Consider the following 23659-nt stretch of genomic DNA (forward strand, 5'->3'; position numbering starts at 1 on the left):
CAACATCCTGTATGTTAAGCTAAGGCAAGTTAACATACATATGATCAATACCTTCACCCTGAATAGGTGGTGATGAGCTAAAGTATATAGTATATATGTTTGTGACCTTTCACACAGATAAGTGGGAAAGTTAAAGCAAGTTGGTAGGTAAGGCCACCCAAGTTCATGGCCTTTTTCAGACTTAACAGGTACACCACAAAGAACAAGAAAATAACTGGTGAGGACAGATATAAGAGAGGTGAGGATGAGCTAATGGTCTCTAATAGTTACAAATACAACATTAATATGCATGAACATGCCAGCCTATAGAGTAAGGGTACCCTAACATTTTTGTGGCTGAGGAAGTTAAGTTTGGACATGGAAGGAGGGCACTTAGGGATCAGGCCCTATAATAGGGGCAACCGACCATGTTGGGGAAGTTCAGATTCAGCTTGTTTATTGTTAGTTCATCATTGTTAGTTCTTAATTGTTAGTTTTAAGTAAACTAAGTTAGCTTCTATAGTCTTTCTATAGCTTTTAGCTCTAGTTTCTTCTAAGTTCTTCACACTTCATTCAAGACTTGAGGAACCTGGACCATCGAATTCACTTGGCATGCCTGAGGCAAGGCTAGCCTTTTGTCTCTTATCACCAAGTTATTATCAAGGAAGGGTGTGAATATTTAAATTGATAAACTTTTATAGTTTATAATACCACATGTACTGCTAGAATAACATTGCTTTTGTAATTAATTTGATTTGATTACTCCATTACTGTTCCATTTATCTCAATAAAAGGTTTAAAGCTGCCTTTTGTTCTCAGTGTGAGTTTCCTTATCATACATCTCCCTGCAAATTCTGTGTAGTCTGATTCTGACACAATAACCTTATCTTCTGATCAACTGGTGAGCCTATAACCCATATTATCTAAACAATATTATTAATCTCCCATAAAATCAGGCAACACTAGGTAAGAGACTGAAGTCCAGGACCTCCATGGTAGCATTCTCTAAAGTTCTTCTGGTTCCATGCACAGGGCCAGTTAGACAGGCAGAACTGCAGAGTCTCAATGAGTGGATGAGAAAAATAGAGTTGGGAGGAGGGATTTAGGATTATTAGGAACTGGGGAACTTTTCGGGAAAGGAGGGGCCTATACAGGAAGGATGGGGTCCACCTAAACCAAAATGAAACCAGTTTTTAAACTGGGGAGTTCTTAAACCAAGGGCTGGGGGAAAGCTGACAGAGGAGCATGCAGTTTGGATAGAGACATCAAGTAGGGGAAGATTTATTAAAGGACATACTCTGTATCTTAGTAAAGAGGAGAGGATAGAATTTGATAAACTACAGGTAGGAACTGAAGAGAAACAGTCAAACGAAGAAAAGTCAATTATACCGCATGAAGGCAGACAACTTGTATACAAACGTTATGGGTGAACCCTAGTGCCTGGTATTAAATGAAGATATTGATATATTAGGCATCACAGAAACTTGGTGGAACAATGATAGTCAATGGGACACGGCAATACCAGGGTACAAAGTATATAGGAATGACAGCGTAGGTCATGCTGGTGGGGGAGTGGCACTACATGTGAAAGAAAGCATAGAGTCAAATATAGTAAAAATCTTAAATGAATCAAACTGTATCACAGAATCTCTGTGGGTACAAATTCCATGCTTGAATAATAAGAGTATAGCTGTAGGAATATACTTCCTACCACCTGACCAGGAGTGATGGTGACTGTGAAATGCTCAGGAAGATTGAACAGGCTACAAAAACAGAAAACCCAATAATAATGGGGGATTTCAACTACCCCCATATTGACTGGGTACATGTCACCTCAAGACAGGATGCAGATATAAAATTTCTAGGCACCACTAACGGCTGCTTCTTGGAGCAACTAGTCCTGCAAGCGACAAGGGGAGAGGCAATTCTTGATTTAGTTCTAAGTGAAGCATAGGACCTAGTCCAAGAGGTGATCATAGCTGAACTGCTTGGTAATAGTGATCATAATGTAATTAAATTTAACATCTTTGTAAGGGGGGAAAATACCAAAGAAACCCACCCCCGTAGCATTTAACTTCAAAAAGGGGAACTACACAAAAAGCGAGGTGGCTAGTTGAACAGAAATTAAAAGGAACAGTCACAAGAATGAAATGCCTGCAAGCTGCATGGAAACTGTTTAAAAACACCATAATAGAGGCTCAAACTAAATATACAACCCAAATTAAAAAAAAATTAAGAGGACCAAAAAAAAAAAAAAAAGCCACCATGGCTAAACAGAGTAAAAGAGGTGGTTAAAGCAAAAAGACATCCTTTAAAAACTGTACATCAAATCCTAATGAGGAAAATAGAAAGGAGCATAAACTCTGACAAATCAAGTATAAAGGTGTAATTAGGCAGGCCAAAAAAGAATTGGAAGAGCAACTAGCAAAAAACACAAAAAGCAAACAGCTTTTTTTTTTTTAATAAAGTACATCAGAAGCAGGAAGCCTGCCAAACAATCCGTGGAGCCACTCAACCATCAAGGTGCTAAAGTAGCACTCAAGGAAGGCCAGTCCATCACAGAGAAACTAAATGAATTCTTACCATTGGTCCTCACTGAAGAGGATGGGAGGGAGATTCCCACACCTGAAACATTCTTTTTAAGTGACAAATCTGAGGAAATATCCCAGGCTTAGGTGTCAGAGCAGGTTTTGGAACAAATTGATAAGCTAAACAGCAATAAGTCATCAGGACCAGATGGTATTCACCCAAGAGTTCTGAAGGAACTCAAATATGAAATTGAACTACTAATTGTGGTATGCAACCTCTTACAGATGACTGGCAGATAGCTAACGTGATGCCAATTTTTAAAACAGGCTCCAGAGGCGATCCTGGCAATTACAGGCCATAAGCATACTTCAGTACCAGGTACATTGGTTGAAACTATAGTAAAGAACAAATTATCAGATACATAGATGAATATGATTTGTTGGGAAAGAGTCAACATGGCTTTTGTAAAGGGTAATCATGCCTCACTGATCTATAGAATTCTTTGACAGGATCAACAAACTTATGGACACGAGTAACACTGTACTTGGACTTTCAGAAAGTATTTGACAAGGTTCAATGTGAAAGGCTCTTAAGAAAAGTAAGCAGCCAAAGGATTAGAGGGAAGATCCTCTCATGGACCAGTAACTGGTTAAAAAATAGGAAACCAAGGGTAGGAATAAATGGTCAGTTTTCACAATGGAAAGAGGTAAACAGCAGGGTCCCCCAAGGATCTGTACTGGGACCAGTACTGTTCAACACATTTATAAATGATCTGGAAAAGGGGGTAAACAGAGAGGTGCAAAGTTCACAGACAGTACAAAATTACTCAAGATAGTTAAGTCCAAAGCTGACTCTGAAGCGTTTCAAGGAAAAAGTGGGCGACTGGGCAACAAAATGGCAGATGAAATTCAATGTTGATAAATACAAAGTAATGCACATTGGAAAACATAATCCCAACACCATACAAAATGATGGGGTGTAAATTAGCTACTGCCACTCAAAAAAGAAATCTTGGGGCCATTGTGGATATTTCTCTGAAAACATCTTCTCAGTGTGCAGCGGCAGTCAAAAAAGCTATCACAATGTTAGAAACTATTAGGAAAGGGACAGATAATACAAAAAATATCATAATGCCACTATACAAATCCCATGGTATCCCACATCTTGAATACAGCATGCAGATCTGGTCACCTCATCTCAAAAGATACATTAGAATTGGAAGACACAGAGAAGGACAACAAAAATGATTAGGGGTACGGAACAGCTTCCATATGAGTAGAAATTAAAAAAGACAGACTGTTCATCTTAGAAAGGAGATGACTAAGACGGGATATGATAGAGGTCTACAAAATCATGAATGGTGTGGAGAAAGTGAACAGGGAAGTGTTATTTACCCCTTCATAGAACACAAGAACCAGTGGTCAACCAAAAAATTAATAGGCAGCAGGCTTAAAACATAAGGAAGTACTTCTTCACCCAACACAGTCAACCTGTGACACTCATTGCCAGGGGTTGTTGTGAAGGCCAAAAGTATAACTGGGTTCAAAAAAGAATTAAACAAGTTCATGGGGGATGGATCCATCAATGGCAATAAGTCCCAGGTGTCCCTAAGTCTCTGACTGCCAGACAGGGAACGGATCACTCAATAATTGCCCTATTCTGTTCATTCCCTCTGAAGCATTTGGCACTAGCTACTGCTCGACAACAGGATAGTGGGCTAGATGGACCATTGGTCTTGACCCAGTACAGCCATTCTTATGTTCTTGTGAAACAGTTTTCACAGTGTAGTTTAAAAAATTAGCACTCAATATATTTCAGTGTCTCATGGACTCTTTTCAACAAAGAACATAGTTTAGATTCCTCAACTGGCCTCAGTCTTCAATTAAGGATGTGTTTTATATTCCTTATTTGATCTAGACACTTTAACATAGGATACTTTGAAAAGCCCAGGAGAAAAAACAAAAACAAATGATCATTAAATGCATCTGTGTCATAAGAACAGGCGGACATATACAAATGTGAAAGAGACAGTTTAAAAGATACACACTCCATTCCACATTCTCATTAGAGAAGGTGGCTAGCATCCCGCCACACCCCTCCCAAAAAGCCTCCTTTCAACCAGGCTCGCACATCATCTCAGCTATTCCATGACCCCTCCATTCAATTGCCTGCACCCCAGCTTCCTCCCACAGACTCTTGTAATATCCTGGTTTGCCCCAACTCACCACAGCCTTTAGAGGCAACTCTGAAGTGCCTCACTTAAGGGACACATTTAAAAGAGAGTGAGGTTCCATGGAAGTTACAAGCATTGCTGGCTATTTGGAGAAGGATCAATAGGTCACAAAGACCTGGGGCCTAACAGAATTTTTTCCCCCAGCAACATGGATCGGCCTGAGGACTTATAACACTCCTTCCCTAGGACCTGTACAGGTTAATCGGGGCCCTAAAAGGTGTAACACACTTCCCATTTGTTAAATCCTTCAGGTTTTGCAGCATCAACAGAAACCCTTGGAATCCTCTGCGTCAAAAGACTGAATGCAGGGTGAAGTACTCCAAGGTCATTTGGTATTTCTGATGAAACTCTGGAGGCTGCCTGGGCCACTATATCTGGGTAGGAAAGGTCTCATGGAGGTGGTAACTGCTAAACACCTCACCAACATTACAAGACTCACCTATCAGTTATCTTGGCAAAATCTGACACTTCTAGAAAACAAACGGGCCTGCAGAAGCAATAAACTCAGATCCTGATCTTGCAAACACTTACATACATACAGTAATTTTATGTATAATGGGACTACTCGCATCCGTAAGCATCTGTACGATCAGGGCCTAAACCACCAACAAATAACTGACCAGATGCTCACAGGGCTACACGTCCCACCGAAAGTAAAAATATGATGAATTGCCAGAAGACTTGTAATTGTTGTTTTTGTCAGATGTTCAGCACCATGCAACCGGACAGAAATTCCAACAGTAACAGGACACTTACAAGTTAAAATTCATATAAAAAAAAAAGAGAGAGAATTAACCACCTGTGTTGCTAGCACCTCAGATTTTTAGAAATTGAGTTTATTTTTCACCTCTTAGGTTCTTATGCTGCAAATGCACATCTGCCTAATTTTATTCATATCAAAGACAGTTGGACTACTCACATGGGTAAAATTAAGCACAGCTGTAAGAGTTTGTAGGCTCCAGGCTTTAGACTGTCCATTTCTTGCATTTCTATCAGTTTGAGCAATGTAAACAAACCATTCAGTTTTTAATCTTTCAGTTTCTGATTGCATGCATCGGAAAAATAACTGCAATGTTTGGTTTTCAGCCACTACATTAGAATGCTAGATAGCTTTTAAAAATAAACTGTTCCCATTCATATTTTTATTTCAGTGGAAACATTTCTATTGGCATTAGGTTTTGTCAAATATTACTTAAGAAAATGTAGGCTGACCCGACAGCACCCCTTCAAGTATTTGATCTTTAGTAACTAAACTGAAAACTAAGGATGTGCTCTTGCAAGCTTATGTGCAGCGTCTATCTGTGCATGGGAACTTAAAGCATCAGGATCTAAATTGTGACAATACTGGTCTTATAAATAAGTCTGTATAAACCAGCCTGAAATTTCTGCAACAAGACATTTTTGAGCTATGAGAGATCACAAATACAAAGATTTAAACCTTAGCCAAAAAGTGGTTCCTTCCACACCCCAAAAGAAGAAAAAAAAAAATCTGTCTTCTTGCCTTTGACAAAGCATGAAAAAATTCAAGCCAAAAGGAGTTTATTGAACATTTGGAGATTTATAACAAAAACACACAGAGATGAGATTATAAAGGAAACAGTATTTAACCTACCACTATGCAGGCTCACTAGTAACTCCCTATCAGTGGGGCACTGACTAGAGATCAATGACTCACCTCCTCATGGTGAAATACAGAAAGGTGGTGGGGAGGAAGAGAAACATTCTAACATCTTTGGAGATAAAAGGAAATTAATGTTTTGCATCTGGTGTGCAAGTTATGTCTGAATAAAACATGCTCCAGAGTCTGCAGCTATACATTCCTGCACAAATAAATAAAAATTAGAAATAAGAAGGGAGATATGTAGTTGGCCATGTGAATTGATTTCAGATCCCAGTCTCAGATTCACAAGCTAGTAGGAGGCAGAGACTAGCCATTCACAGCAGCAAGCCTATCAGATAATTTATTTTAAATACCTTTAACTAAATACAATACTAGGACTCATGGAAAGTGGCAGATTAACACCACACTGAAAGCTGAAGTGATTCACATCTACAGACCAAATACAGCACAAACAGCAGCAGGAGAAGCGTCTCCACATCACCCCAACGATGGGCCCACAGCCTACCCATGATAGCCACCTCATAGGAGTACAAGAGCAGGTAAGTCCCCATGCTCATTTATTCCTGGCCTTCTCTGTTACTCACAAGCTCAAAACATGCCAATTATTATGGTGTTTTCTGGAATGTGAACTTTCCACTGAGAAGCAGGCCAATTCACTTCTTTCCTCCTCCCCCTCGCACCCTCCTCCCTTTAATTCTGGATGGCAACAGCTTTCAGTCATCATTGACCTGGGCTGGATTCAAGCTGGTCACCTAAAAGATTCAAGGACCCAGATCCCACTACATACTATTACCTAAGCCAGCTTCCCCAGCTCTGGTGACCTGAGCAGGGATGTTCATAGAGTTCAGTTTCTCAGATAAACGTTAGATGCAAAGCCTGAGGGGACTGGAGGTATGTTTAAAGCAGAGGAAAGTGATCTTCAAAGCTTTCAGGGGCTTAAGGAATATCTTACCACTACTACACTGCTGTCCCTGAGGAAAATGTTTTTAAGCCATCTAGTTCTTTGCACACCTCACCTTTAAAAAGCCTCTCAGCCTTATGCTTTAATATCTAACTTTCACATGACTGGAAAAATACCAGGAAGCACTTGTGAATGCCTACAGTTTGTAATTCAAATACCAAAACACCATAAAGGCTCAAAGTTAGTTGGAAAGTGATGATTTTTAAAAGACAGAATTTGTTTGAATCTGAGTGGGTGCCTTGTGCTAAGGCCAAAAGAAGATCATCTAGTCTGACCTGGAAACAATGTAAGTTGTTTCCGTACAAGTCTCCCCCTACTTTCCCTCAAATACAACAGACTTCTGGGCTCACCCTACTGAGCTGCTCTATCCCTCCCTCCATCTGACCTCCTGAGGTCCCTTCCAACCCTGATATTCTATGATTCTGATCTACAGACACACAAACCAAAGAGAGATCTGAAAGGAGGAGTGAATGCTGATTGCAAGGGTCAGATGCTAGATCTATTCTCCCCTAAGGACTACCACAGAGACTCTCCTCTGAGAAACCATGGTGACAGGCATACTATTTTTAGGGTTGCTAAAGTTGTCAAAAATAAGGGTCTGCTTTCTTAGCACCCCACCTCTCCTCTCCATATCATCATCGTTATTATAATTAATATTAGCAATAGTAATAAGCAGCACTCACCTACACTTGCCAGAAGTATTATTTGCAGCTTTTTGAAGTACTCAGCAACTCCTGATCTTGTTGTACACAGAGATGAAGAAATAAGGGCCATCCCTTGTAATAAGAGACTGTTGGCAACCCTACCATAAGCACCTTTCTAGCACCAACTACACCAGGCATGCCGCGTTCCAAGCCCTGCGGATAGTACGCTGAGCTTCCAGCCTGGACCTGTTGCAGGTAATTTCTCTGAAGCCAAATAATGGGTGCAAAACACACAATACGCCAACAGGTCCCAGCAACTCAAAACGTGCCCGGCTCACCAAGAGGGAATGTTTGCATTTGAAACAAAACTTTTTTTAAAATTTTTTAAGCCACTGTGAGTCATCGGAGTTTCCAGCCGCCTTTAGGCTACGGCTGCAGGATTAGCCCGGCAGCCCTCGACCTAAGCAATGCTGCTTAGTCTGCAAAGCGCTCGGTGACTAATGCCACACACAACTCCCCCCACCCCACCCGCGGCCAGGAGAGCAGAGCGGGGCCGCCCCCAGTCTAGAGCGCTTGCTGCAGCGCGCTGCCGGGGACGGAGCCACGAGCGGCCTCCCCGCAGCCCATCCCGCGAAAGGCAGCAGGCGAGGGGCCGCCCCCCTCCTACCGTGCAGCAGGAGCAGGCAGGGGGCGAGAGGCTCGCCCAGGGCCACGGGAAGGGCGCCCCAAAGACAGCCCCGCCAGGCAATCCCCGGGGGCGCGGCCTGGAAGGGGTTAAGCCAGCAGGAGACCCCCCCCAACCCGCCCAGGGAGCGGAGCAGGGGCGGCCAGGCTCTTTCCCGGGCGCTGTGGCTCAGCCCCCCCGCCAGCAGCTCACCTGGCTGCCGCCGGCTTCCAGTCGCACCTGGAGCGGAGGCCCGGCCGCGCAGCCCCTTCCAGCGCTGGAGCCGAGCCCCTGCCTGCTCCCTGGGAGCCCGGCCGCTTCCTCCACCTGCTCCAGCTCGGCTCTTCCTCCCCGAGACGCGCCCGGCTCCCTCCCGCGCGCCCCCCGCTGCACCTCTGTGGGCGCGGGGAAGGGGCCGGGACTGGGGCGGCCCAGGTAGGGTGCAGGAGAGAGGCTCAGCCCGCCCCGCGAAAGTCACGGGCTGCCTGCAACGAGACGTGGTGAGGCAGGCCCGTGAGTGACAGTGCGCAGGTCTGAAGGATGTTGGGACTGTCAAGTCCAATCTGAGGGTGAATCTGACCTAACACTATTAGCCCCATACAAAAAGTGTTGTTTGTTTTTTTCTTTAGCGAGCCCGTCATGTACTTCTACGCACGCCAGGGTTTATGCGTTACTAGTCATTTTGAAGCCAGCAGCAGATCGTGATTGTGTTTGTCTAGATCTGCTCCTGGATCACTTTGCACCCCAGTGGTAAATGAGCTTTTGTGTTGTTGTGGGCATTGTGGCTATTAAAGAGAGATGAGGACAGGCCAAGCAGGAGCAAGGATATCTGGCTTCTAGTCCCAGCTCTGTCACTATCTTGCTGTCACATGGGGTCTGAGCTTTGAAAGATATGTTTACACTTGTGGTGAGGAATCCCAGTGAAATCATGTGTTTAACTTGAATCCACTAGGGCAACCCACATATTTGAAGTGAAACATGCATAAATTTTTGCAGGGGCTAAATTTATTTATGCCTTAGTTCCCCATCTGTAAAATAAAGGAGGACAAGGTATTATCAGTTTAATAAACACATCTGTAATCTGGTTTAATGAATGCACTAGAGCTGTTCGGTTTGTTTTATTTTAATTTTCAAACAAAGTTTCATTCAAAAAAATTCAGGTTTTTAAGTTTTCAATTAAAAAATTGAAATAAAATGCATCTTCTCGTTGTATTTTGGTTCCCGCCCCCGCCGCCATTTTTCAAAACGTTACTGTTTTTTCCACTGCACTAGGCACTTGTCTGCATCTTTAGATAAAAATCTGTCTCTAAATCACTTTTTGAAAATGGGACTTTAGGCTCCTAAACTATTTAGGAGCTTTTGAAAATTTTATCCTAAGTGATTTGCTGATGGCCGCACAGCCAGTCATTGTCAGAGATAGGATTTGAATTTAAGAGTTCACGGCTCTCAGTTCTGTACTCAGACTACTAGACTACACTTCTTTCTACTGAGGTAAATACATAATTAGCCTCTCCCTACCACTCCTGATACTTTATTCACTAACTTTTACACTCTAATAATAACTGACTTTGGTTTTAGGATGTACAACACAGAGTGTAGATGTATCATAGTAGATGAAAAACTTACATTTTTCCCCATTTCCAATCTTTTGAATGTTTTAAAAGTTGATATTCACCCCACTGCAGATGACCCTGCAAAGCTGCCCACACCACTTAAGCCCTTAGAGACAAAATCCTAGCCCAGAGTAATCTAAAGGTGTTTTGTCATTGACTTCAATGAGGTTGGCATTTAGACCCCGATCCTGCAAACACTTATGCACATGCTTAACTTTAAGCGTAAATAATCCTGTTCACTTTAAGGGGGGACTACTCACGTATAAAGTTCCAGCTATGCCTTTGTAGCAATGTAGCATAGACACTTAATACAGCAACAAAAGGGGGTTTTCCGTTGCTGTAGTAAATCCACCCCCTCAAGAAATGGTAGCCTAGGTTGATGGAATAACTCTTCTGTTGACCTAGCGGTCTCTACACCAGAGCTTAGATTGGTTAAACTACCGCTTTCAGGGGTGTGAATTTTTCCACATCCTTGAGTGACATAACTAGATTTATCTAAATTATAGGTGTAGACCAGGCCTAAGTCTTTGCAGGATCTGGGTCCTAGTTCTTAATTTGAGGCTTAAGTGGTGTGGAGAGCCTGGAATAAGTCCTCTGCACTGGGTGGAATTTCAAGCACAATGCAAAAGCATTTCAAATCTGCTATATTTTTTTACACTCATAACAACCATTCTGTAAAATTCTCTATGACTATATTTGAAAACATGTTCATTTTCAAGAAGCTGAGACATTTATGCCAAACCTCAAATTCATATTCTGATTGAAAATAAAATTTGTCAGGGAAGTGCCAGACAAACACAGTATGACATTTTAATGTCCTTTGAACAACTGAGATTATGTTGTGATTCTAACACATTCCCAATTTTCAGATTCTTGAGTAGGTTGGTAATTTGAATCTGAAAGATACTTTGCATCTCAAGAATTTCTCAGGTGATGTGCACTCTATCATGCTAAAATGGACTTACAGCCAGTATTGCTTTAATTTCCTTCTGCTTACGTTAGTTTCTGTCACCATCTGGGAATATATTGCAACTGAAATCACAGAAACAAAACTTCAAGAAAACCAGCCCAGAGAGGCTCTGATCTTGATTGGAGCCTCTGAATGCAACTATAATATAAGTAAAGAATATTTGCTTTTTGGATATATGAAGATACTAACTGTTCCTCCAAGAAACATACATTTAGCATTTAAAAATAGAAATATTTTAAATGTAAAGATGTTGTGTAGTTGTGTTAATCGAAGCCCTAAAGAGGCAGGAAAAGGCTCTCAGGTACAAAGATAAATAGATAAAATAAGAACAAATATTTGCATATAGAGTATTTCTTCCGTGTTCATTGGGCACATATCACCTTTAACAAGAATGAGCTCTCAAAACTGGAGACTCTCATACAAAACCAACGTTCCACACAAACTTCCACATGGCTGGACTTTACAAACACAAGACAAGCCATTTACATGCCACAGGGGGCTAAAATAGTGGTGCCCGTAACTCACCCAACAATATTGTTAATCTATCCAACCACACACTTAGTCCGGCAGAAGAGTGTGTCCTATCTCGGGGACTCTCTTTCCACCCCACCACCTCCACAAACATGATACAGCCCTGCGGTGATCTGGAAGCCTACTTTCGCCATCTCCGACTCAAGGAATATTTTCAACACACCACTGAACAGTGCACCACAGGAACCCTCCTACCAACACTACAAGAAGAAGAATTCTGCGTGGACTCCTCCTGACGGTCGAAATGACAGACTGAACTTCTACACAGAGTGCTTCTGCAGACGTGCACAGGCTGAAATTGTGAACAAGCAGCATCACTTGCCCCATAACCTCAGCGATACAGAATGCAACGCCATCCACAGCCTCAGAAACAACTCTGACATTATAATCAAAGGGGCTGACAAAGGAGGTGCTGCTGTCATAATGAACAGGTCAGATTATGAACAGGAGGCTGCCAGGCCTCTCTCGAACACCACATTCTACAGGCCACTATCCTCTGATTGCACTGAGGAGTACCAAAAGAAACTACACCATCTGCTCAAGAAACTCCCTGCTATATCACAGGAACAAATCTACACAGACACACCTCTAGAGCCCCAACCAGGGGTATTCTATCTGCTACCCAAGATCCATAAACATGGAAACCCTGGGGGAGCGGGAGGCTCGGATACACTCAATGATACCACACCAGGTACATAAGTATAACTGGTTTTATTGCCAAAATATAATAAGCTTCCCAGCCTTCACACATTACTAAATACGTGCTTTCCAGCAAGCAAGCAAGAATCAATGCTTACACCGCTTCTGCTATGCACAGTCCTGGACCCTCCAGCCTTGTCCTTGTGGGCTTGTAGCAGGCACTGCTCCAGCATGGGGAATTCCTGGGCACCCACAAGGCCAGGGTCCGCAGGTGAGACTGTTCATCTAAAGCAATTCTCATAGTTCCCTTTATCATCATCTCCTTCAATGGGGGGTGGGGGCGTATTCACCCACAAGGAGGCTCTGGCAAGAAACAGTACTGCTCTCTATTCCCACACTCAACACTCTCCAGGCCTTCCTTATCTCTTTCCTTGTTTATCCAGTCAAGTGTCTGCAAGCCAGCCTGGCCGGTCAAAGCCAGTTCACTACTAGCTCCCTCCGAACCATTCTGTAACAATAGCCCAAGGTAACGGGCGGTCAGCCCCAACACCTGGACGCCCCATCATCTGAGGCATTGGCACTCTTACGGCAGGGTTATCTGGCTATTTGGACTCTCTCCTCAGACCCTACGCTACCAGCACTCCTAGCTATCTTTGAGACCCCACCAACTTACTGAGGAAACTACAATGCATTGGTGATCTTCCTGAAAACACCATCCTGGCCACTGTGGATGTAGAAGCTCTTTACACCAATATGCCACACGAGGATGGACTACAAGTTGTCAGGAACAGTATCCCTGATGCGGCCATGGCACACCTGGTGGCTGAGCTTTGTGACTTTGTCCTCACCCACAACCATTTCAGATTAAGGGACAACTTATACCTTCAAGTCAGTGGCACTGCTATGGGTACCCGCATGGCCCCACAGTATGCCAACATTTTTATGGCTGACTTAGAACAACGCTTCCTCAGCTCTCATCCCTAGCGCCCCTACTCTACTTGCGCTACATTAATGACATCTTCATCATCTGGAAGGGAAGGAGGCCCTTGAAGAATTCCACCTGGATTTCAACAATTTCCACCCCACCATTAACCTCAGCCTGGACCAGTCCACACAAGAGATCCACTTCCTGAACACTACAGTGCAAATAAGCGATGGTCACATAAACACCACCCTATACCGGAAACCTACTGACCGCTATACTTACCTACATGCCTCCAGCTTGCATCCAGGACACCACATGATCCATTGTCTACAGCCAAACCCTAAGATACAACCGCATTTGCTCCAATCCCTCAGACAGAGACAAACACCTACAAGATCTTTATCAAGCATTCTTAATACTACAATACCCACCTGGGGAAGTTAGGAAACAGATTGACAGAGCGAGACAGGTACCCAGAAATCACCTACTACAGGACAGGCCCGACAAGGAAAATAACAGAACACCACTGGCCATCATGTACAGCACCCAGCTAAAACCTCTTCAGCACATCATCAACAATCTACAACCTATCCTGGAAAATGATCCCTCACTCTCACAGACCTTGGGAGGCAGGGCAGTCCTTGCTTACAGACAGCCCTGCAACCTGAAGCAAATACTCACCAGCAACTACACACCACACGACAGAAACACTTACCCAGGAACCAATCCCTAGAATAAACCCGTTGCCTACTTTGTCCTCATATCTACTCTCGTGACACCATCACAGGACCCAATCACATCAGCTACACCATCAGGGGCTCATTTACCTGCACATCTACTAATGTGATATATGCCAGTAATGCCCCTCTGCCATGTACATTGGCCAAACCAGACAGTCTCTATGTAAAAGAATAAATGGACACAAATCCGACATCAGGAATGGTAACATACAAAAGTCAGTAGGAGAACACTTTGGTCTCCCTGGACATTCTATAACAGATTTAAGAGTAGCCATACTTCAACAAAAAAACTTCAAAAACATACTTCAAAGAGAAACTGCAGAGCTACAATTCATTTGCAAATTTAACACCATTAATTTGGGCTCAAATAGGGACTGGTAGTGGCTGGCTCACTACAAAAGCAATTTTCCCTCTCTTGGTATTGACACCTCCTCATCAATAATGGGAGTGGACCACATCCACCCTGACTGAATTGGCCTTGTCAACACTGGTTCTCCACTTGTAAGGTAACTCCCTTCTCTTCATGTGTCAGTATATTTATCCCTGTATCTGTAATTTTCACTCCATGCATCTGAAGAAGTGGGGTTTTTATCCACGAAAGTTTATGCCCAAATAAATGTTAGTTTTTAAGGTATCACCGGACTCCTCATTGTTTTTGTGGATACAGACCAACACGGCCACCCCTCTGATACATATCACCTTTAGTCTCACACTAATAACTAACTAACTTTCTAAACTACTACATGCTACAAGGGGCCACAGCAATGGTTCCCTCACCCCACCTAGCAATATTGTTAACCTATCCAACTATACTCTCAGCCCAGCAGAAGCAGCTGTTCTATCTCGGGGCCTCTCCTTCTGCCCCTCCACCCCCACGAACATGATACAGTTCTGTGGTGACCTAGAATCCTATTTTCGACGTCTCCGTCTCAAGGAATATTTCCAAAATACCTCTGAACAACATACTAATCCACAGAGGTCTCCCTGCCAACACTACAGAAAGAGGGATTCTAGATGGACTCCTCCTGAAGGTCGAAACAGCAGACTGGACTTCTACATAGAGTGCTTCCGCCGACGTGCACGGGCTGAAATTGTGGAAAAGCAGCATCACTTGCCCCATAACCTCAGCCATGCGGAACGCAATGCCATCCACAGCCTCAGAAACAACTCTGACATCATAATCAAAAAGGCTGACAAAGGAGGTGCTGTTGTCATCATGAATAGGTCGGAATATGAACAAGAGGCTGCTCGGCAGCTCTCCAACACGAGTTTCTACAAGCCATTACCCTATGATCCCACTGAGAGTTACCAAAAGCAACTACAGCATTTGCTCAAGAAACTTCCTGAAAAAGCACAAGATCAAATCCGCACAGACACACCCCTGGAACCCCGACCTGGGATATTCTATCTACTACCCAAGATCCATAAACCTGGAAATCCTGGGCGCCCCATCATCTCAGGCATTGGCACCCTGACAGCAGGATTGTCTGGCTATGTAGACTCCCTCCTCAGGCCCTACGCTACCAGCACTCCCAGCTACCTTCGAGACACCACTGACTTCCTGAGGAAACTTCAATCCATCGGTGATCTTCCTGATAACACCATCCTGGCTACTATGGATGTAGAAGCCCTCTACACCAACATTCCACACAAAGATGGACTACAAGCCGTCAAGAACACTATCCCCGATAATGTCACGGCTAACCTGGTGGCTGAACTTTGTGACTTTGTCCTTACCCATAACTATTTCACATTTGGGGACAATGTATACCTTCAGATCAGCGGCACTGCTATGGGTACCCGCATGGCCCCACAGTATGCCAACATTTTTATGGCTGATTTAGAACAACGCTTCCTCAGCTCTCGTCCCCTAAAGCCCCTACTCTACTTGCGCTATATTGATGACATCTTCATCATCTGGACCCATGGAAAAGAAGCCCTTGAGGAATTCCACCATGATTTCAACAATTTCCATCCCACCACCAACCTCAGCCTGGTCCAGTCCACACAAGAGATCCACTTCCTGGACACTACAGTGCTAATAAACAATGGCCACATAAACACCACCCTATACCGTAAACCTACTGACCGCTATTCCTACCTGCATGCCTCCAGCTTTCACCCTGACCACACCACACGATCCATCGTCTACAGCCAAGCTCTGCGATACAACCGCATTTGCTCCAACCCCTCAGACAGAGACAAACACCTACAAGATCTCTGTCAAGCTTTCTTACAACTACAATACCCACCTGCAGAAGTAAAGAAACAGATTGATAGAGCCAGAAGAGTTCCCAGAAGTTACCTACTACAGGACAGGCCTAACAAAGAAAATAACAGAACGCCACTAGCCGTCACCTTCAGCCCCCAACTAAAACCCCTCCAACGCATTATTAAGGATCTACAACCTATCCTAAAGGATGACCCAACACTCTCACAAGTCTTGGGAGACAGGCCAGTCCTTGCCTACAGACAGCCCCGCAACCTGAAGCAAATACTCACCAACAACCACATACCACACAACAGAACCACTAACCCAGGAACTTATCCTTGCAACAAAGCCCGTTGCCAATTGTGCCCACATATCTATTCAGGGGACACCATCACAGGGCCTAATAACATCAGCCACACTATCAGAGGCTCGTTCACCTGCACATCCACCAATGTGATCTATGCCATCATGTGCCAGCAATGCCCCTCTGCCATGTACATTGGTCAAACTGGACAGTCTCTACGTAAAAGAATAAATGGACACAAATCAGATGTCAAGAATTATAACATTCATAAACCAGTCGGAGAACACTTCAATCTCTCTGGTCACGCAATCACAGACATGAAGGTCGCTATCTTAAAACAAAAAAACTTCAAATCCAGACTCCAGCGAGAAACTGCTGAATTGGAATTCATTTGCAAATTGGATACTATTAATTTAGGCTTAAATAGAGACTGGGAGTGGCTAAGTCATTATGCAAGGTAGCCTGTTTCCTCTTGTTTTTTCCTACCCCCCCCCCCCAGATGTTCTGGTTTAACTTGGATTTAAACCTGGAGAATGGTCAGTTTAGATGAGCTATTACCAGCAGGAGAGTGAGTTTGTGTGTGTATGGGGGTGGGGGGGATGTGAGAAAACCTTGATCTATGCAGGAAATAGCCCGACTTGATTATGTAAAGAGTTGTCACTTTGGATGGGCTAGCACCAGCAGGAGAGTGAATTTGTGTGGGGGGGTGGAGGGTGAGAAAACCTGGATTTGTGCTGGAAATGGCCCACCTGTTGATCACTTTAGATAAGCTATTACCAGCAGGACAGTGGGGTGGGAGGAGGTATTGTTTCATGATTTCTGTGTGTATATAAAGTCTGCTGCAGTTTCCACGGTAAACATCTGATGAAGTGAGCTGTAGCTCACGAAAGCTCATGCTCAAATAAATTGGTTAGTCTCTAAGGTGCCACAAGTACTCCTTTTCTTTTTACACTAATTACACTAATACTGAAACATATTGCAGTTAATTTAAGTCAATCTATTTTAGGGCTCAATTATGGCTCTGCAGAGGCTGCGCAGTTCGGGGAGGGGAATAAAGTGTTTGTGGGGGGTGGAGGGAAGATATTTGAAATATGCGCACAACAGAAATTTAGATGAAGGGAAGAGCAATCTATTGTGCCCAGGGGTTTTAGCTGGGAATTTCCATTCACTAGGATATGTCTAAATTAGGGTGACCAGATGTCCCAATTTTATAGGGACAGTCCCAATATTTGGGGTTTTCTCTTATATAGGTGGTGCGTATTACCCCTCACCCTGATTTTTCACACTTGCTATCTGATCATCCTCGTCTGAATGAAGCCTGTATCTCCTCCTTTCAGCACTGTTTCCCTGCAGCAGTGAAAGGCTGTGGCAAGTCATAAAATTAATTACTGTCCTTGTTTATCAGGATGGCACTGGGCAACCCATTGCTGGCGATTACACACATGAGAACAGACAGGAAGGACCACGGTTCACCAACACCCATCCGCTGCAAGGGCTGGAAATTGATAGCATGGGGTGTGACCACCTGATCTTATCTGATCATTCCTGTTCAGTCCTCCAAAGAAAGGTGGGAAAACAGAAGAGTTTCTGCCAGGTACATCAGGGGAAGATTTCTTCCTCACCCAAAATGCAGTGGTCAATTTAACTCTGTGCATGTGATCAAGAAACACAACAGTTAAACACTTATCCCCATTCATACCCCCTCAGTGAAACTGGTCTCATTGTTCTTTTCCCATTTTGAATCCAAGTAAGTGGATTTTACCAGTATCTGCAGGGATAGAGAATTCCAAATACTAATAATCCTCTGAAAGCCCCTCCATGTATTTAATAATCTGAGTAGACCACGTCATACTGTGATCTCCTCCCACTCTTTCCACTCTGTTACAAAAAAAGTACACAGTTATGGAAAACATAATTCCAGTCTACTGCTGAGTAAATTACTTTCATGCTGTCAAAGTGATACAAACATCGTAGCTGCAAAGTTTCCAATAGGAAACTACTGTTAGTGTAAACAAAACCTTTGTGTTATCTTATACCAGCAGGATTGCTGGGAGTGAATTCAAGCCAAAGAAAGGGATAAGGCCTTTCAGAAAAAGTGGTGTTTAGCTTGTGTTTGTGCTTATAAAGCACGAACACTAGGAGATTTAATGGCTGAGGTTTTTAAAGCCTCCTAAGAGATTTGGACACGCAATTCCCATTAAGATGAATAAGAATTGGGCATCCAAATATTTTGGGAGTCTGAAAATCTCAATCTGCAAAGAATGAAGTGGATTAAATATGCTAATGAAGGGTATAAATGGGGAATGAAGGGGATTCCATTTAATGGGGGTGGGAGGATAAGGGGACCTGAATGCTGTTAGGAGGCTATGTCTGCATCTTGTCCTGAGCATCCCGGCTGTAGACCTGGAAATACCTAGGAACTTGTGCCATACTTTTTTATGGGCACTGTGTGTGCAAACTAAGCCTTGGTCTACACTAGAAGTTGAGGTCGAATTTAGCAGCGTTAAATCGATTTAACCCTGCACCCGTCCACATGACGAAGCCCTTTTTTTTTTTACTTAAAGGGCTCTCAAAATCGATTTCCTTATTTCACCCCCAACAAGGGGATTAGCGCTGAAATCGGCCTTGCCGGGTTGAATTTGGGGTACTGTGGACACAATTAGACGGTATTGGCCTCCGGGAGCTATCCCAGAGTGCTCCATTGAAACTGCTCTGGACACCATTCTCAACTCAGATGCACTGGCCAGGTAGACAGGAAAAGGCCCGCGAACTTTTGAATTTCAATTTCCTGTTTGGCCAGCGTGGCAAGCTGCAGGTGACCATGCAGAGCTCATCAGCAGAGGTGACCATGATGGAGTCCCAGAATCGCAAAAGAGCTCCAGAATGGACCGAACAGGAGGTAAGGGATCTGATCACTGTATGGGGAGAGGAATCCGTGCTATCAGAACTACGTTCCAGTTTTCGAAATGCAAAAACATTTGTCAAAATCTCCCAGGGCATGAAGGACAGAGACCATAACAGGAACCCGAAGCAGTGCCACGTGAAACTTAAGGAGCTGAGGCAAGCCTACCAGAAAACCAGAGAGGCAAACGGCTGCTCCGGGTTAGAGCCCAAAACCTATGGCTATGATGAGCTGCATGCCATTTTATGGGGGTTCAGCCACCACTACCCCAGCCCCAGCCCCAGTTGTTTGACTCCTTCAATGGAGATTGAGGCAACACAAAAGCAGGTTTTGGGGACGAAGAAGATGATGATGAGGAGGAGGTTGTAGATAGCTCACAGCAAGCAAGCGGAGAAACCGGTTTTCCCAACAGCCAGGAACTGTTTCTCACCCTGGACCTGGAGCCAGTACCCCCCGAACCCACACAAAGCTGCCTCCTGGACCCGGCAGGCGGAGAAGGGACCTCCGGTGAGTGTACCTTTTAAAATACTATACATGGTTTAAAAGCAAGCATATGAAAGGATTAATTTGCCCTGGCATTCGCAGCTCTCCTGGATGTACTCCCAAAGCCTTTGCAAAAGGTTTCTGGGGAGGGCAGCCTTATTGCTTCCTCCATGGTAGGACACTTTACCACTCCAGGCCAGTAACACGTACTCGGGAATCATTGTACAACAAAGCATTGCAGTGTATGTTTGCTGGCGTTCAAACAACATCCGTTCTTTATCTCTCTGTGTTATCCTCAGGAGAGTGATATCATTCATGGTCACCTGGTTGAAATAGGGTGCTTTTCTTAAGGGTGGAGGGGCTAGCCATGCGCTGGGGGGAGGCAAAATGCGACCTTGGAATGAAAGCACATGTGCTATGTATGTAATGTTAACAGCAAGGTTTACCGTGAAGGAGTGTACCCATTGTTCTAGAAAATGTGTCTTTTTAAATACCACTGTTCCTTTTTTTTTCTCCACCAGCTGCATGTGTTTCAAGGATCACAGGATCTTCTCCTTCCCAGAGGCTAGCGAAGATTAAAAGGTGAAAAAAATGTACTCACGATTAAATGTTCTCTGAGCTCATGCTGTCCTCCCACACTGACAGAGCACAGACGAATGTGTGGAGACAGACAATGTCAGAGTGCAGGAAAGCACAAAATGACCGGGAGGAGAGGTGGCGGGCTGAAGAGAGTAAGTGGCGGGCTGAAGAGAGGGCTGAAGCTGAAAGGTGGTGGCAGCGTGATGAGAGGAGGCAGGATTCAATGCTGAGGCTGCTGGAGGATCAAACTAATATGCTCCAGCATATGGTTGAGCTGCAGGAAAGGCAGCAGGAGCACAGACCACACTACAGTCCCTCTGTAACCAACTGTCCTCCTCCCCAAGTTCCATCGCCTCCTCACCCAGACGCCCAAGAACGCGGTGGGGGGGCCTCCGGCCACCCAGCCACTCCGCCCCAGAGGATTGCCCAAGCAACGGAAGGCTGGCATTCAATAAGTTTTAAAGTATTAAACTTTTAAAGTACTGTGTGGCCTTGTCCTTCCTTCCTCCACCACCCCTCCTGGAGCTTCTCTCCTCCACCACCCTTCCTGGGCTACCTTGGTAATTATCCCCCTATTTGTGTGATGAATTAATAAAGAATGCATGAATGTGAAGCAACAATGACTTTATTGCCTCTGCAAGTGGTGATCGAAGGGGAGGGTGGCGGGGAGGGTGGTTAGCTTACAGGGAAGTAGAGTGAACCAAGGGGCGGGGGATTTCATCAAGGAGAAACAAACAGAACTTTCACACCGTAGCCTGGCCAGTCATGAAACTGGTTTTCAAACCTTCTCTGATGCGCACCGCACCCTCCTGTGTTCTTCTAACCACCCTGGTGTCTGGCTGTGCATAACCAGCAGCCAGGCGATTTGCCTCAACCTCCCACCCCGCCACAAACGTCTCCCCCTTGCTCTCACAGATATTGTGGAGCGCACAGCAAGCAGTAGGAATATTGGTTTCGCTGAGGTCTAACCGAGTCAGTAAACTGCGCCAGTGCACTTTTAAATGTCCAAATGCACATTCTACCACCATTCTGCACTTGCTCAGCCTGTTGTTGAACAACTCCTGACTACTGTCCAGGCTGCCTGTGTACAGCTTCATGAGCCATGGCATTAAGGGGTAGGCTGGGTCCCCAAGGATAACTAGAGGCATTTCAACATCCCCAACAGTTATTTTCTGGTCTGGGAATAAAGTCCCTTCCTGCAGCTTTTGAAAGAGACCAGAGTTCCTGAAGATGCGAGTGTACCTTTCCCGGCCATCCCACGTTGATGTTGGTGAAACGTCCCTTGTGATCCATCAGTGCTTGCAACACTACTGAAAAGTACCCCTTGCGGTTTATGTACTCGCTGGCTTGGTGCTCCGGTGCCAAGATAGGGATATGGGTTCCATCTATGGCCTCACCACAGTTAGGGAATCCCACTGCCACAAAGCCATCCACTATGACCTGCAAATTTCCCAGGGTCACTACCCTTGATATCAGCAGATCTTTGATTGTGTTGGCTACTTGGATCACAGCAGCCCCCACAGTAGATTTGCCCACTCCAAATTGATTCCCGACTGACCGGTAGCTGTCTGGCGTTGCAAGCTTCCACAGGCCTATTGCCACTCGCTTCTCAACTGTGAGGGCTGCTCTCATCTTGGTATTCTTGCGCCTCACGGCAGGGGAAAGCAAGTCACAATGTTACATGAAAGTGCCCTTATGCATGAGAAAGTTTCACAGCCACTGGGAATCATCCCAGACCTGCAACACTATGCGGTCCCACCAGTCTGTGCTTGTTTCCCGAGCCCAGAATCAGCATTCCACCGCATGAACCTGCCCCATTAGCACCATGATGCCCACATTGCCAGGGCCCGTGCTTTGAGAGAAGTCTGTGTCCATGTCCTCATCACTCTCATCACCGTGCTGACATCGCCTACTCGCCCAGTTTCGCTTTGCCAGGTTCTGGTGCTGCATATACTGCTGGATAATGCGTGTGGTGTTTAATGTACTCCTAACTGCCAAAGTGATCTGAGCGGGCTCCATGCGTGCTGTGGTATGGTGTCTGCACAGAAAAAAGGCACGGAACGATTGTCTGCTGTTGCCCTGACGGAGGGAGGGGCGACTGATGACATAGCTTACAGGGTTGGCTTACAGGGAATTAAAATCAACAAAGGGGGTGGCTTTGCGAGAAAAAGAATAGCCCCCTCAAGGACAGAACTCAAAACCGGGTTTAGCAGGCCGTTGATTTCACGGAGGGAGGGAGGAGAGAATGAATACAAAACAAATCTGGTCTATTTCTTGTTTTGATCCACTTCATCTATCTTTATACATCTTGCGGGCAGCAGACTGTGCAGTACGACTACTAGCCATCGTCATCTCCTGGGTGCTTGGCAGAAGACAGTGAAGTATGACTGCTGGCCATCATCTTCTGCTGGCTGCTGATTAAAAGACAGTGCACTGCCAGTAGGACTGAATCGCCACGAGATGAAATTTAAAAGGGAAATGACCTGGCTGAGTCACTCCCATGTTTGCCCCGGCGCCCCTGACCTCATCGAGGTCGGTTAAAAGAGCACCCAGGACTACATTGACGACGGCTACCAGTCATACTGCACTGTCTGCTGCCAAAAGGCAATAAACTGCTGCTGTGTAGTAATGCAGTACCACGTCTGCCAGCACCCAGGAGACATTGACGGTGACGGTTAGCTGAGTGGGCTCCATGCTTGCTGTGGTATGGCGTCTGCACAGGTATCTCAAGAAAAAAGGCGCAAAATGATTGTCTGCCCTTGCTTTCACGGAAGGAGGGAGGAAAGGGGGGCCTGACAATATGTACCCAGAACCACCCACAACAGTGTTTTAGCCCCATCAGGCACTGGGATTTCTATCCAGAATTCAAATGGGCTGTGGAGACTGCGGGAACTGTGGGATAGCTACCCACAGTGCAACGCTCTGGAAGTCGATGGTTGCCTCGGTACTGTGGACACACTCCGCCGACTACATGCACTTAGAGCATTTGTGTGGGGACACACACAATCGACTGTATAAAAACGCTCTCTACAAAACCGACTTCTACAAATTTGACCTAATTTCGTAGCGTTGACATACCCTGAGAGAGACATCTGCCCACTGTGTCATGCAAAGGGAAGTGAGTGAATGC

General features: G+C 44.8%; 1 protein-coding gene across 6 annotated transcripts in view; it reads right to left on the reverse strand.

Moving 5' to 3' along the window:
- The window catches only part of SH3BP2 (SH3 domain binding protein 2), a 93190-nt gene that overhangs the window by 55475 nt on the left and 14056 nt on the right, over positions 1-23659 (reverse strand). For 2 of the 6 annotated variants that reach the window (XM_073342709.2, XM_073342703.2), the window contains exon 1: positions 8845-9154. The exons of 1 other annotated variant lie outside the window; for it this stretch is intronic. The gene's annotated coding sequence lies outside the window, so the exon portion shown is untranslated. Of the gene's footprint in view, positions 1-8006; positions 8475-8844; positions 9155-23659 lie in introns of those variants that run through there. 3 more of the 6 variants (XM_073342708.2, XM_073342702.2, XM_073342705.2) reach the window with 2 other exon arrangements.

This window comes from Lepidochelys kempii, chromosome 4, assembly GCF_965140285.1.
Source record: "Lepidochelys kempii isolate rLepKem1 chromosome 4, rLepKem1.hap1, whole genome shotgun sequence".
Taxonomy (NCBI): domain Eukaryota; kingdom Metazoa; phylum Chordata; order Testudines; family Cheloniidae; genus Lepidochelys; species Lepidochelys kempii.